The sequence below is a fragment of the Chlorocebus sabaeus genome, chromosome 12, assembly GCF_047675955.1.
Source record: "Chlorocebus sabaeus isolate Y175 chromosome 12, mChlSab1.0.hap1, whole genome shotgun sequence".
Lineage (NCBI taxonomy): Eukaryota > Metazoa > Chordata > Mammalia > Primates > Cercopithecidae > Chlorocebus > Chlorocebus sabaeus.
In genome coordinates, this window is record NC_132915.1 from 28,064,445 (window position 1) to 28,078,119 (window position 13,675).

General features: G+C 37.4%; 1 protein-coding gene and 1 pseudogene across 6 annotated transcripts in view; both read left to right on the forward strand.

Moving 5' to 3' along the window:
• The window catches only part of APBA1 (amyloid beta precursor protein binding family A member 1), a 226,858-nt gene that overhangs the window by 108,832 nt on the left and 104,351 nt on the right, over window positions 1-13,675 (forward strand). The window lies entirely within an intron of this gene.
• LOC103219556 (cytochrome c pseudogene) lies at window positions 2,908-5,785 on the forward strand (annotated as a pseudogene).

Sequence of the window (13,675 nt, forward strand, 5' to 3'; positions counted from 1 at the left end):
GCACCACTGCACTCCAGCCTGGGCAACATAGTGAGACTCTGTTTCAGGAAAAAAAAAAAAAAAATTCCCCTACATAAGGAGTCGGATTGGCAGATCCATCTATATCCCCAAATCAACTACGGTCAAGACTCCAATATACTTCTGAACTCTAACAGTTGTTGATTGGTTTGTAATGAACTTTCTTTGGTTATGTAGCATGATTTATTTTGTTCTCCAGTTGAGGTTATTGTTTAACTCAGGCCCCCAGCATCCAAGGTACCTACCTTCCTACATAACAATGGTATCACTTTTAGGATAGTGCTAAAATGTCCCTAAAGCAGTATCACTCAAAGTGTGTTCCTCCACCCAGTCAGTAAACTGTTTGTTCCTGAGCTACAGTGAATTAAAATGCTTGCACTATCATATAAACCAACTACATTGCCAAACACACTATTTAGTTCATCTGTTTATTGCAGCAACTTTCTGGATGAAAGAAGCACATGCATTGATTTACGTTCTGGGGCAAGCCTTTATCTCACTATTCACTGGCACTTCTCTTGCTTTTAATGTTTTCTTTCTGACTTTCAAGGATTTTCACCAAACCCTGGAAAATTATGAGAACATGGGATTTTTGTAAAGTGGTATTTGTAAAGAGCAACCTTATATATTCCACAGGTATAGAATCTCTATTGTCATATTTAGTTATTATTCATTTTGCTTCCTCCTCATGAAACATATTTTTCTGTGTCTATGTGGCACCAACTTGTGCATAAATCTGATCCTTAGGTAGATGAATTAATAACTTGAATAAAGTTGTTGTGCAGTGGTTAACACAGGTTGAACATTCCTAATTTTAAATCTGAAATGCTCCAAAATCCAAAACTTTTTGAGGACTGACATGATGCTCAGACCGTACACAAAAGAAGTGCTCATTGGAGCATTTCAGATTTTGGATTTTTGGATTAGGGATGCTCAGCGTTAAGTATAATGTAAATATTCAAAATTTGAAAAAATTTAAGATCCCAAACACTACTGGTCTCAAGCATTTCAGATAAGTGCTTCTCAGCCTGTATGAATTGTTATTGATAAGCGCTTATTGAAGTACTGTGCCAAGTACTTTACATGCATTCCCATATTTCATCTTTACAACAATGTTACAAGATTAGAATTTTGATCATCCCCTTTTTGGAGATGAAGAAACTAAGGTTCAGAGAAGTTAAATAACCTATCCAGCATCAAAAAGCTAGTCAGTAGTGAAGCAGTGATTCAAATCCTGGCCTCCATAACTTCAGGGCTCTTGCTGTTAGTTAAGAGCCACTAAGTGTGGTGTGGGCAGGGCATCTGGTAGATAAAGGAGTGAAACAAATTTAGATTCTTGCAACATAGTGGACAAAGTCCATGCGGAGTCTCCTTTAACCTCAAATAGAAAAATTGGTTAAAATGGCCGGGCGCGGTGGCTCAAGCCTGTAATCCCAGCACACTTTGGGAGGCCGAGACAGGTGGATCACGAGGTCAGCAGATCAAGACCATCGTGGCTAACACGGTGAAACCCCGTCTCTACTAAAAAAAAGTACAAAAATCTAGCCAGGCGAGGTGGCGGGCGCCTGTAGTCCCAGCTACTCGGGAGGCTGAGGCAGGAGAATGGCGTAAACCCGGGAGGCGGAGCTTGCAGTGAGCTGAGATCCGGCCACTGCACCCCAGCCTGGGTGACAGAGCGAAGACTCTGTCTCAAAAAAAAAAAGAAAGAAAAATTGGTTAAAATATACTTTTTAAAAAGTCATAATAGAAGTCATAATAGAGATCAAAAGAAAGAGAAATCACCAGATATGAAAAAAGAAGTGGCAGTTCAAAAGAACCAGAGAAGAAAGCTGAAGGCATGGTCTTGGAAGCTGTTTGATTTGGAGAGTCCCTTGTGTTAACGTCCACGCATGCAGGGGCAGTTGATGTGACTAAACCTGTGCAAGCAGGGAGCTAAAACTTAATCCCCATATATTGCTGACCTTCTCAAGGGTTGCCCCTTTTGCAAGAAGGGGACTTGAGAAACTCCACCCATCAAGCTCTTTCCATGTCCTGGTATACTGGTGTGGAGTACAAATCTACTCTAGTGATGCAGATGCCTGGGGAGATTGTCTAAATGGAAAGATGTACGTTGGATTGATGAAGCACCTTGACTTCTGTCAATTCTTTTAGCATTGCTAAAAACAAACCCACACTGTGATATAACCTATGGAAGTATTAGAACACTAAAGATGAATAGAACATTTTTAATAGAACCAAAAATGGGAAAAATAAATAACCAGAGGAAATGGTCAAATTGCTATCAAAGGAATAGCAGTTCAACTGACAGCATTCTCTGAGCACCAACGAAGACTAAAACACATTGGAATAACATCTTCAAAATCTGAGAAAAAATAACTATCGACCCGGAATTCTATGCCCTGTTAAAGCGTTATTTTAAGAATGATAATGACATGGCATACACAGTGATAGAAAAGAAAAAAGTGATAGCAACGATAGTCTCACAAACATGTTCAGTGAAACAACCCAGACACAGAGTACCCACCATAGGATTCCATTTATATAAAATTCAAAAAATAGGCTAAATTAATAGGGATAAATGTCTGAATAGTGGAGTGAGTAATGACAAAGAAGGGGCATGAGAGTATGATGGAAATGTTATAATCTTAATCTGGATGGTATTTGCATGGGTGCTTACATATGCAAAATTCATTGAGCCAAACCTTCTAAATGCATGCACATTATGCACCTCACTATATGTATTTTAAATCTACCCCCAGAAAAAATATATTTTGTTGAAGACGGAGACTGCAATAAAGATTTTTTAAGTTTGCTTTTTATTAATACTCACTAAAGAATTGATCAAGATGTATTTCTGTAAGACTGAGATAGAACTCAGAGGATTGGAGTGGGTTTTAACAATAAACAGTAAGAAAAGAAAGTGGTAAATTAGTGGTTCCATTTAAACAAACATTGACTAATGACAATAATAATGACTTTGAGGAGTAGGGGTTAAAACGCAAGATGGAATTAAAGTGCCGGATAACAATCATGGAAGGTGGTAGGTGGTAATTGGAGTTAAAGCATTCTAAGATCCTTTTTTATTCTGAAAGGGTAGAAATATTGATTAACTTTGAGTCAGTTGTAAAAATTTAAAGTAATCTTAGCAAACTAATGCAGGAACAGAAAATCAAATGCCGTATGTTGTCACTTATAATTGGGAGCTAAATGATGAGAACTCATGGACACAAAGAAGGGAACAACAGACACTGGGGCCTGTGAGGGTGGAGGGTGGGAGGAGGGAGAGGAGCAGAAAAAATAACGATTGGGTACTAGGCATAATATCTGGGTGGTGAAATAATCTGTACAACAAGCCCTGGTGACATGAGTTTACCTGTATAACAAACCTGCACATGTACCCCTTTTAACCTAAAATAAAAGTTACATATATAATGTGTGTGTGTGTGTGTATATATATGTGTATGTGTGTATGTGTATATGTATAAGATAATCACAAGAACAGTAGAAATAGAATGTCTAACTTTCATATCAGTTAATTGGAAAACAAGAATAAGAAGTTATTGAACCTAACAGTAATCAGGAGAGAAGAAAAACAGAAGCATAGAAAAGACATAGTAATTAGAAAGAAAATAATGGAATAAATAATGGGTGCAATAAAATTAGTAATCATAAGTATAATTTATTAACAGATATAATGTTTAACATCTGTTAGAAGATGGAGATTCCTCCGTGCTATTTATAAGAGACTTTTGAAGCCAAATAACACAAAGTAAAGAGGTAGAAAAAGATAAATCAGCAAGACACTTTAAAAAATGAGAGCTGGACTTAGAGAGTGGGGACATCCTGCTTCGGAGCGGGAATCTTCGTTGCACCAGTGACTAAGGAGAGAATTAAATATGGGTGATGTTGAGAAAGGCAAGAAGATTTTTATTATGAAGTGTTCCCAGTGCCACACCGTTGAAAAGGGAAGCAAGCACAAGATTGGTCCAAATCTCCATGGTCTCTTCGGGCAGAAGACAGGTCAGGCCCCTGGATGCTCTTACACAGCTGCCAGTAAGAACAAAGGCAACACCTGGGGAGAGGATACACTGAAGGAGTATTTGGAGAATCCCAAGAAGTACATCCCTGGAACAGAAATGATCTGTGTCGGCATTAAGAAGAAGGAAGAAAGGGCAGACTTGATAGCTTATCTCAAAAAAGCTACTAATGAGTAATAGTTGGCCACTGCCTTATTTATTATGAAACAAATGTCTCATGACTTTTTTATGTGTACCATACTTTAATAGATCTCATACACCAGAATTCAGATCATGAATGATGACAGAATATTTTGTTGGGCAGTCCTGATTTAAAACTAAAACTGGCTTGTGGTTAAATGAATATGTTCAGTTTTTGAATTTTAATAGTAATTCCAATTCAGTAAATGCTATCACTGTTTACCCCTTCTAAAGATATGATTAGACTTCATTAGTAATGTTCAACTTTTCACAAAGATGGTGAGTGCCATTTTAAAACTTACTGGAGATTGGTTTTATATTTAGATTTATATAGCTGGTTATGTGAATATATTTAAATACTGGAGAAATTCCTTCACTGTCTCAGAACCAAGGAAGATTCGCCTGTGTTTTGTGTTCATTTGCCTCTTAAAGGCAAGGGTTGAAGATAAATAAAGTAGCAATGTCTAGAGTTTTGGCCTTAACGATGCCAATCTAATTATAATTCCCTGTATTTAAAATGGTTCCTTTTACTTATTGAAAGGCATTTTAGTATTGTTTATGTGTAATATTAAAGATTATTCAACACTTCTCACATCTTATTAATCTATAAGATCACATGCTTTTAAAATAGTAGCAAGTTAAACTTCACTCTTGAATTCTTTATAGTCTAAGTCAAACTAAGTTATAATTTAGGATTGTCTTTAAACAGCCATTCAGAAACATAAAACTGTAGAACTGTGTATTTGTGATTGGGAATGGTGCTTTTGCCAACTTAAAAGGATTAAAGTAGCGGAGATATACACAAATTTTACAATTATGTGTGATTATGAGACTAAAGATAATTAAAAAGAAAACCACAGGAAAAAAAGTTGAGAGCTGATAAAAACCACATTACTATCATGCAAAAGAGACTTTAATGTGCAAATAATTTTAAGGAATAATTCATCAGAAAGACATAAAAGTCTTGAGCTTGAACTCTCAGAGTAAGTAAAATTTAATAGAATGACAAGAAGAAATAGACAAATTTATAATAACAATCAGAGATGCTAACATACAAGCCTCGGAAAATGAAATGATCAAAGTTGTGGAAGATTTGAACAGCACTATTAATGAACTTGACCTTTGTGCTATACAAAGATTCCTGCCACAAGTTAGACAATATACATTTCAAGCACAACATACATACATCATTTATAAGAATAGAATCTATACCTTCAGCCAGAAAAGGAGTATCAGTGAAGGGTAAACCAGGCAAAATAGAAGACAACCAGGAGCACTGAGGCTTGTGGCAAACAGGAGAGAATGCACCTTCTTAAGGCAAAGGAAAAATGAAACCATTCTGTAGCCTATGGCTTCTGGTTTGAACGTTCAAAGTGACTGCATTATTGGAAACCATCCAAGCCAACTGCCTGCTGCTGCCTTTCCATCTTGTTGCCCACTCTCTCACCTTTTGACCACTCATTGATACCTGTGTTCAAAGAAGGGAAAGGTGTTATCAGTCATCTTGGAGTCATAAACATTTCTGATTGTGGCGACAGGGCAGCAGGAGAGAGGGGATGAGGAGGAAGAAGAGGCTATTGCCTAAAGTTAGGTTTATGGATTCTGTGATGAATTTTGGGTTATTCATTGTTCCTCATTGTCAGAGGTTCACCTCTAGGTGAGACTGTGTAAAATCTTTCTTTGAAGATACTGAAAATGGATCAAATAATTTTCTTCCTGGATGAAGATAAGGCTTTATTTATTACTAGAACCCATTTAATAAGCACCTACACTTTGTCACAGCTGAAGGAGCTATGTGACCCTAAGAAGACTTGGACGTAGATTCTCTTTGTGGAGTTGGGTGAGTTCAGACTTTATCAGGAAGATTATAGGCATTTTACTTAGATATCAAATTGTCTCACCTTCTTTGTCCATGGTTTATGAATAATAGTATTCATTATCATGGTTACAATATTCTAGATATGGTGTATAGCCTCCTAATTTGTTCATCTACAGCATTCTTAACCCCTTATAAATGTTTCATGCCAACCCCTCATTTCGTTAGATTTTAATGTCTCCTCTTTATCTTTTGCTGACCTAGAAATTCTGGAGGCAGCTCCATTTTTAGGCTGATGAAACGCTGCAATCCCTGAAGCGATCTAGCAGTCTCCCATAGGTAACCTCCTTCAAGCTTGAAATGATTCCATTATTACCATGAGTCCCTGCCCTTGAGAACATTTTAGCTGAATGTTTGCTAATTTCCTTTTCCACACTGCCTCTGCACATTAGGTACCAGTCTGTTTCCTAAAATCTTTTGTAATTTTCCTAAGTTAAGGCTTTGATCACCAAATTATGTATCCCATGGGTGTTTTTGGTTGACACAAAAGAAATAAAACAACCTGTCACAGTTAATTTTACAATATAATTAAAGAGCCAAAGCAACTATTGAGACTGGGCATCATCCCCTATCTCTAAGGAATAAATAATGCACAGGCTCGTGTTTTTCTGTAAGTGCTAACTATTGGTCCCTTGGCAAAGAATAATAAAGTACAACTGCAGCGGGCCACAAACTGGCCCTGGGCATCAGAATTCTTACTGCAGTGGAAGTTGTCTTTGGCTGCATTTGTGTAAACTCTGACAGGCTGTCCAGCACAAGTGTGACCACAGACTTCCTCCAGTCTAGGTGTGTCAGTGTCTCTCTGGCTTCTTAAACTTGTCCCCAAGACTTCAGTCTTTGGTGTGGACTGAACAAAGATGTAAATGCTGTGGCTTGTTCATGCGACCAAAGGAAACTTGATTTTGTTTTAGATACAGATATATTTGAACTGATTCGATATTTTCTACTTGATATAAGGTGGGGAGACATGTCAACGTGCTAGTAACAGATTTCTCTTCATTATGTTTATATCATTGCTGTGCTTTACGGGTTCCTATGAAAGGCTTCGTTCACAGAATGTGAGTCCCTTGTTGGAAAATTATCTAAATGCTTTTGATATACAAAATACGAAAGTGGTTTGCTTTTCAGTTTTTTTCTTTGTTGTTGCCACCTAACTGCTTCCTCTTTTGGGGTTGATCAGTTTTAGGTTTAGATGAAAACAAATACCTGAGTCATAAACAAATGCTAACATACAAATGGATAATATTCTCATTATATAACTAGCTTATTATAATTCTTTGAATAACACTAAGGCCACAATGGACAAGGAAGCAGAGGACATGATAGTTTCCTAAAGAGAAAATCAGATGGCTAGTATGCATCTGAAAAACTGTTCTACTCACTAGTAATCACAGATGTAAATGAAAGCAACCATGAAGTATCCTTTCTCATTGCTAAAATTCTACTTTAGTTACTTATTTCTAGACATTTTAATTTTAAAAAGGCATTAAATATTTTGATGAATCTTGTTAAATTGATAAAACCTTTTTTATATATTGCCAAAATGTTTGCTAAATGATTATACCAATTATACTACCAACTATGCCAGTATAGAAGGATAGATGGCTGGCTCTCTGCACCCTTATCTGTATTGAGATGATTCATTCTTTGAATGTTGCCAATGATTAAACAAATTACTGCACAGCTATATGAGATAATACTTGCAGGCATTAAATGTATATTTATGGACATTTTATCTAACACAGAAAATATGCTTATAAAAAGGACAAATGACATTTTAGGTAGCCCCAGCCCCAAAAACTCCCATAGTCAAATAGAATACCAGGGAGGGTGAAGGGTGTGTGGGATCTAGCACCACCAGCCTGGTTATCTATTCCTTCTATTCCCTCTCCACACAGTTTTAAATCTGGGTGAGAATGTTTTAAATCTGGGTGAAATAGCCCAGTGCTATAGCTCGTTTCCTCCCATGCATTGAAAAATGATTGCGCAAATGTTATTAAAACTTATTTCTGTGGTTTAATCATCTACTACTGTTTGGAAGAAACCTGGACCGTCTCCAAGCAAAATGACTTTCTGATGTTGCCATGCTCTTCTCTGCCATGCCTCACTTAGTTTTGAATGCCTGCATTGTGGGAATGTCATCTTCTCAGAACACGTGCAGGACATGGGAATCGTCAGTTGTTCTCTGGCTCTCTTAGCTTAGTCTGTCTCCATGCTATCACCTGTTACGTCTGCGATGAATTCTTAAGAAATAGTCTTGTGAACAGAGCTGATCTTTCTGCAGGTGTTCTTACTACTGAATCAAAATAAATAGAAAAAGCTCTCATAAAAAGACTTATCTTTGGAATCTGAGGACATCACCGTGTGTGTGTGTGTTTTTTTTTTAACCCTAAAAATATCTGCCATTCTTTGCTATTTTTAAAGTGTGTGCTTATTTGAGAGGCAGTAGCAAAATCTCGCATTCAAAATAATCTTATTTTTAAGGTAGAAAAAAATTAGAACTGATGAAATGTTTTGACTGATGTAGCATAGAGGCACTGATGAAAGCTGTCCTTATGAGTATATCAGATAAGTCTTTGTTGTATAATATTTAAGCTCCTTGTGTGCCGCTGGAAACTTCTGGAGTTTCTCTGGGTGCTGATCATTTTGGAATGGAGATATTGAGGTTTGCAGTTCTCATCATCAAAAACCACTAACGGATCACAAGTGAGTGAGTTGTACCTATATCTAACTTCTTCAAATATAGAATATATGGTGCCTACTAATTGTATAAAGATGTCTTACTGTAAGGAGAATTGGGTGGGTTTTGGAATGTGACACCCCAGGATCAAGTTCTGGGTCTGTTACTTACTAAGTACATGACCTTAATTTACTTAATGCCCCTGAGTCTGCTTCTTCACCTGAACTGTGGGAAGAACAATACTCACTTAGTAGACTTGTGAGGATTAAAGATAGTATGTTTCCTGTAGAAGAATCAATGTATGCTATTACCATTAATATTTCCATAGCATTTTATTGATATTGTAAACAGTAGGTATTTGAATATGTTGGTTTTTTTCAATGTCTTTACAATTCACACGAGTTGAACATGATATACTAGGGGCTCAGTTTCTAGTCTGGATGAGTTTTTCCAGGTGACACACACTTTCTGTTGCCTTTGTGCTCAATTGCATGCCCTGGTGAGATGGCTCAAGGGGGTCCCTGTTGTTTTCTAAGACCTGGAAATGGAGCCCTTTCCACCAGAAAAACCAATAAGACCATGTAAGATTCAATCCACACTTGTGTATCTATTAGCACCATGCTGAACCAAATATATTTAATTGAATGCTTAATCATTTTGATTCAGACACTTCATAGAGCGTGAGAAAGGTATATTCTATTTCTGGCAGGAACTTGTGATGTAAAGTGTCTAGAACAGTCTGTAAAAAATATCTGTGGCTCCTAACTTAGAGTTCTCAGATAATTTGCTATGTCCATCTATCCCAGTCTTAAATCCCATGGAAATCAAAACCAGTGTCCATGCTGGAAATGACCTAAATGTGCATCAGTAAAAGAATGGATGAACACATTGAAGTATATTCATACCATGCTATACTGCTCAACAGTGAAAAATTCTGAGTTACTGGTAGATACAATGACATGAGTGAATTTTAAATAATTATATTGAGTCAATAAAGCCAGACACAAAAGAGTATATATATTCTAAGATTAGATTTTTATGAAGTTCAAGAACAGAACAGGTGCATCTAATATCTGATGATATAAGTGAGAATAGCAGTTACCTATAGGGGTAAGGGGAAGTATTGCCTGAAAGGGGGTAAAAAGGAATTTTCTAGGGTGATGGAAATGGTCTGTATCTTACAAGGATGTGTATACAAGCGCACACACACATACACACATTCATCAAATTGTACATTTAAGATTTGTGCATTTATGGTATCTAAGTCATGCCAGCACTTTGGGAGGCCGAGGCAAGCAGATCAATTGAGCCCAGGAGTTCAACACCAACTTGGGCAACATGGAGAAACCCTGTCTCTACAAAAAATAATACAAAAATTAGGCTGTATTCCCAGCTACTCAGGACGCTTAGGTGGGAGGATTGCTTCAACCCTGGTGGTTGAGGCTGCAGTGATCCAAGATTGTGCCACTGCTCTTCAGCCTGGGTGATAGAGTAAGACCCTATCAAAAAAAAAAAAAGTCTAAGAAAGGGCACCATTTAGTTTGCAGAGATGAGCAAGGTGAGGGTAGAAGGCAATTAACTTTGAAAAATATCAGTCTTTCTAGGGTTTACATTTTATAAACTCCATTTCTGTAAAAATGAAGCGACCACTCAATTCTGATTTTAAAACCCAATAAAACCTGTCAGGGTAGCTCCCAGTACATGAATGAATTGGATCTCAACTTTTTAAAGTATAGCTTTTGCTCTGAAACAGAATAAACAGTACAAACAGTACTCACTTTAACAGCAAGTTCTAACCTTGAAATGCTAGATGGCATATTTGTGTTGAATTTAGAAGTGGCATTGATTTTAAATCTCTCTTTGGATGCATTGATATTTCAGTTTGGAGAAAAGAACAAATTGGGTTGTAAATTCATCTTCCCAGCTTGGGTTTGTTAAACTCCTCCATGGGGGTAGTGGCGGGATAAATTACTTAGAGTTGAATGTGAGTGTGTGTTTGAAATCAATCTGAATTGATTTTTGTGCAGGACATCTTCATTTTATGCATAAATAATGAACCATTAGCTGATTACTCTCCATTTGCTCTGTGGTACGTGTTTTCTAAGACTCAAACAGAAAAACACAATGAATCAAGCAAGGTGGAGGACATATCTAGGCTCAGCCTAAATGTTATAATCACCCAGCTTGTGAAGATCATTTTGGAGGCAAACACTAGTGCTATCATTTCACTTTTTTTGTTTTTAAAATCCTTCATGATGGCTGAAAAATTTGTAAACAGCCTCTTCCATTGTCATATTCAAAGCCTTTCAGGATACTTTTTTCTCAGCCTTTCCAGCCATATTCCCCACACTTCTGCAGGAACTGCCACTTCCAAGTTTCTGTCCATAGTGAACTGTGTGATACATCTTTAAAACTCTGAACAGTTTCGGCCGGGCGCGGTGGCTCACGCCTGTAATCCCAGCACTTTGGGAGGCCAAGGCAGGCAGATCACAAGGTCAGGAGATCAAGACCATCCTGACTAACATGGTGAAACCCCATCTCTACTAAAAATACAAAAAAAAAAAAAAAAATTCAGCCAGGTGTGGTGGCGGGCACCTGTAGTCCCAGCTACTCGGGAGGTTGAGGCAGGAGAATGGCGTAAACCTGGGATGCGGAGCTTGCAGTGAGCTGAGATCCAGCCACTGCACTCCAGCCTGGGCGACAGAGCAAGACTCCGTCTAAAAAAAAAAAAAAAGAACTCTGAACACTTTCATTTTGGCCTCTCAGCACAAGTCAGTTCTTCCCCTCCTGTGTGTCTTCCTATCTCTAACCATAGATACCATGCCTTCTGCACAGTAGGCATTAAAGTTTTATGGACTTAAGGGAAGTAGAGAAAGAAAAAGCCTGCAACTGTCTGTACAGCGAAGATTAGAAGAAAAAATGAAATGTTGCAGATTTGCCATTTCATGGTACACAGGTTTTGCACTAAAGGAGATTTCATGGAACCTTTCAACAGCCTTGTTTCTCTTTGCCTTCAAACTTCATAATACAGAGTAATTAGGATTGTCGTTCCAGCAATAAAAAGGGTCACCCAGACTTCTTTTGTAACAAAATAGTTTAACATTGGCAGAAAAAAATACAGAAAACAAGAGCTTGGTCCTGAAATTCCATAAGCTAGTGTTTACAAAGTAAACAGATTATTTTACTTTATTCTTTTTCTTTCTTTCTTTCTTTTTTTTTTTTTTTTTTTTTTTTTGAGGTGGAGTCTCGCTCTGTTGCCCAGGCTGGAGTACAGTGGCACCATCTCAGCTCACTGGAACCTCCGCCTCCCAGGTTAAAGCGATTCTCCTGCCCCAGCCTTCCATGTAGCTGGGACTACAGGCGCATGCCACCGCGCTCAGCTAATTTTTTGTATTTTTAGTAGAGACAGGGTTTCACCATGTTGGACAGGCTGGTCTTGAACTCCTGACCTCATGTTCCGGCCACCTCGGCCTCCCAAAGTGCTGGGATTACAGGTGTGAGCCACTGCGCCCAGCCAGATTATTTTACTTTTTAAAATATTGATGTTAAGTTGTGAAGCCACATATTCTGTTAGAAGTGACAATGTGTGACAATGTGTTCATAAAATGAACAAGGTCTTTGCCCTCATGGAACTTACCCTGATGAGTTTACAATAGAAATAATCAAACATATCCTGTGAGCTCTGAGAAGGGCTGTAAAGAGAATAAACAAGGGTGAAGATACAGGAGATGGGAGAGTGAGCATGTAGTTATCTGGGGAAAAGCATTCCATACAAAGTGAACAGCAAATTCAAAAGTCCTCAGGTGGGAGCAAAGAGGAGCATCAGATGGTCCTTTACCATGTGTTAACAAAGCAGCTGTGATCTCTTCCCTGGAAATCTGTCACCAAGGCCATCCAAAAAGTATCCATTAAATTACTTTTCCAGGTGTTTTTCTTGTCCCAAAAATATGTTTAATGAACTTTATCTGAAGGCAGGATATGTCAATACTATTTTTTCTCATAGCTAAGGTTTAACACTGCTCCTGGTAAGGTTTTAAGATATTCATACAATATATGTATTTTATATATATTTACCTATATATTTATACTTATATCTATGTTTATACATATCTATGTATACATATTGATAGACTGTACACATATATCCATGAGATGTCCAATAAATTACTTACACATGGTAAAGGATCGTATGATGCTCCTCTTTGCTCCCACCTCAGGACTTTTGAATTTGCTGTTCACTTTGTATGGAATGCTTTTCCCCAGATAACTACATGCTCACTCTCCCATCTCCTGTATCTTCACCCTTGTTTATTCTCTTTACAGCCTTTTTCAGAGCTCACAGGATATGTTTGATTATTTCTATTGTAAACTCATCAGGGTAAGTTCCATGAGAGCAAAGACCTTGTCCATTTTATTCACTTTATATCCCTTGTGCTTATCACAATGACATATAATAGAAGCTCACTAAATATTTACAGAATGAATGGATGAATGAATGACTTAAAGATGATTTGCTCCAACCCTCTACCATAAATATGATTTCTTTTTGCATCATTCCAAATAAGAACCTACATTAATGAATTAATTGAAGGGCACTTATAAAACAATATGGGAACAAACTGAATGCAGAAGAGGTAAAAAAATAAAATAAAGGAATGACTGAATTGATTTGAGAAAGAGGATGAGAAAAATTCCAGAGAGCATTTAAAAGGAAAGGAGGAAGAATAACTCAATCTGACTTATGTTTATACCATGGAAAGAAACTGCATAATTTTCCATCAAGTTTATTATTTTTATCCCCGAATCCCTGATAAGTTAATACCTGCACAGCACTTTACAGTTAGACGTACAGTTTATAACAAAACAGCTAAATAAATGAAAGCA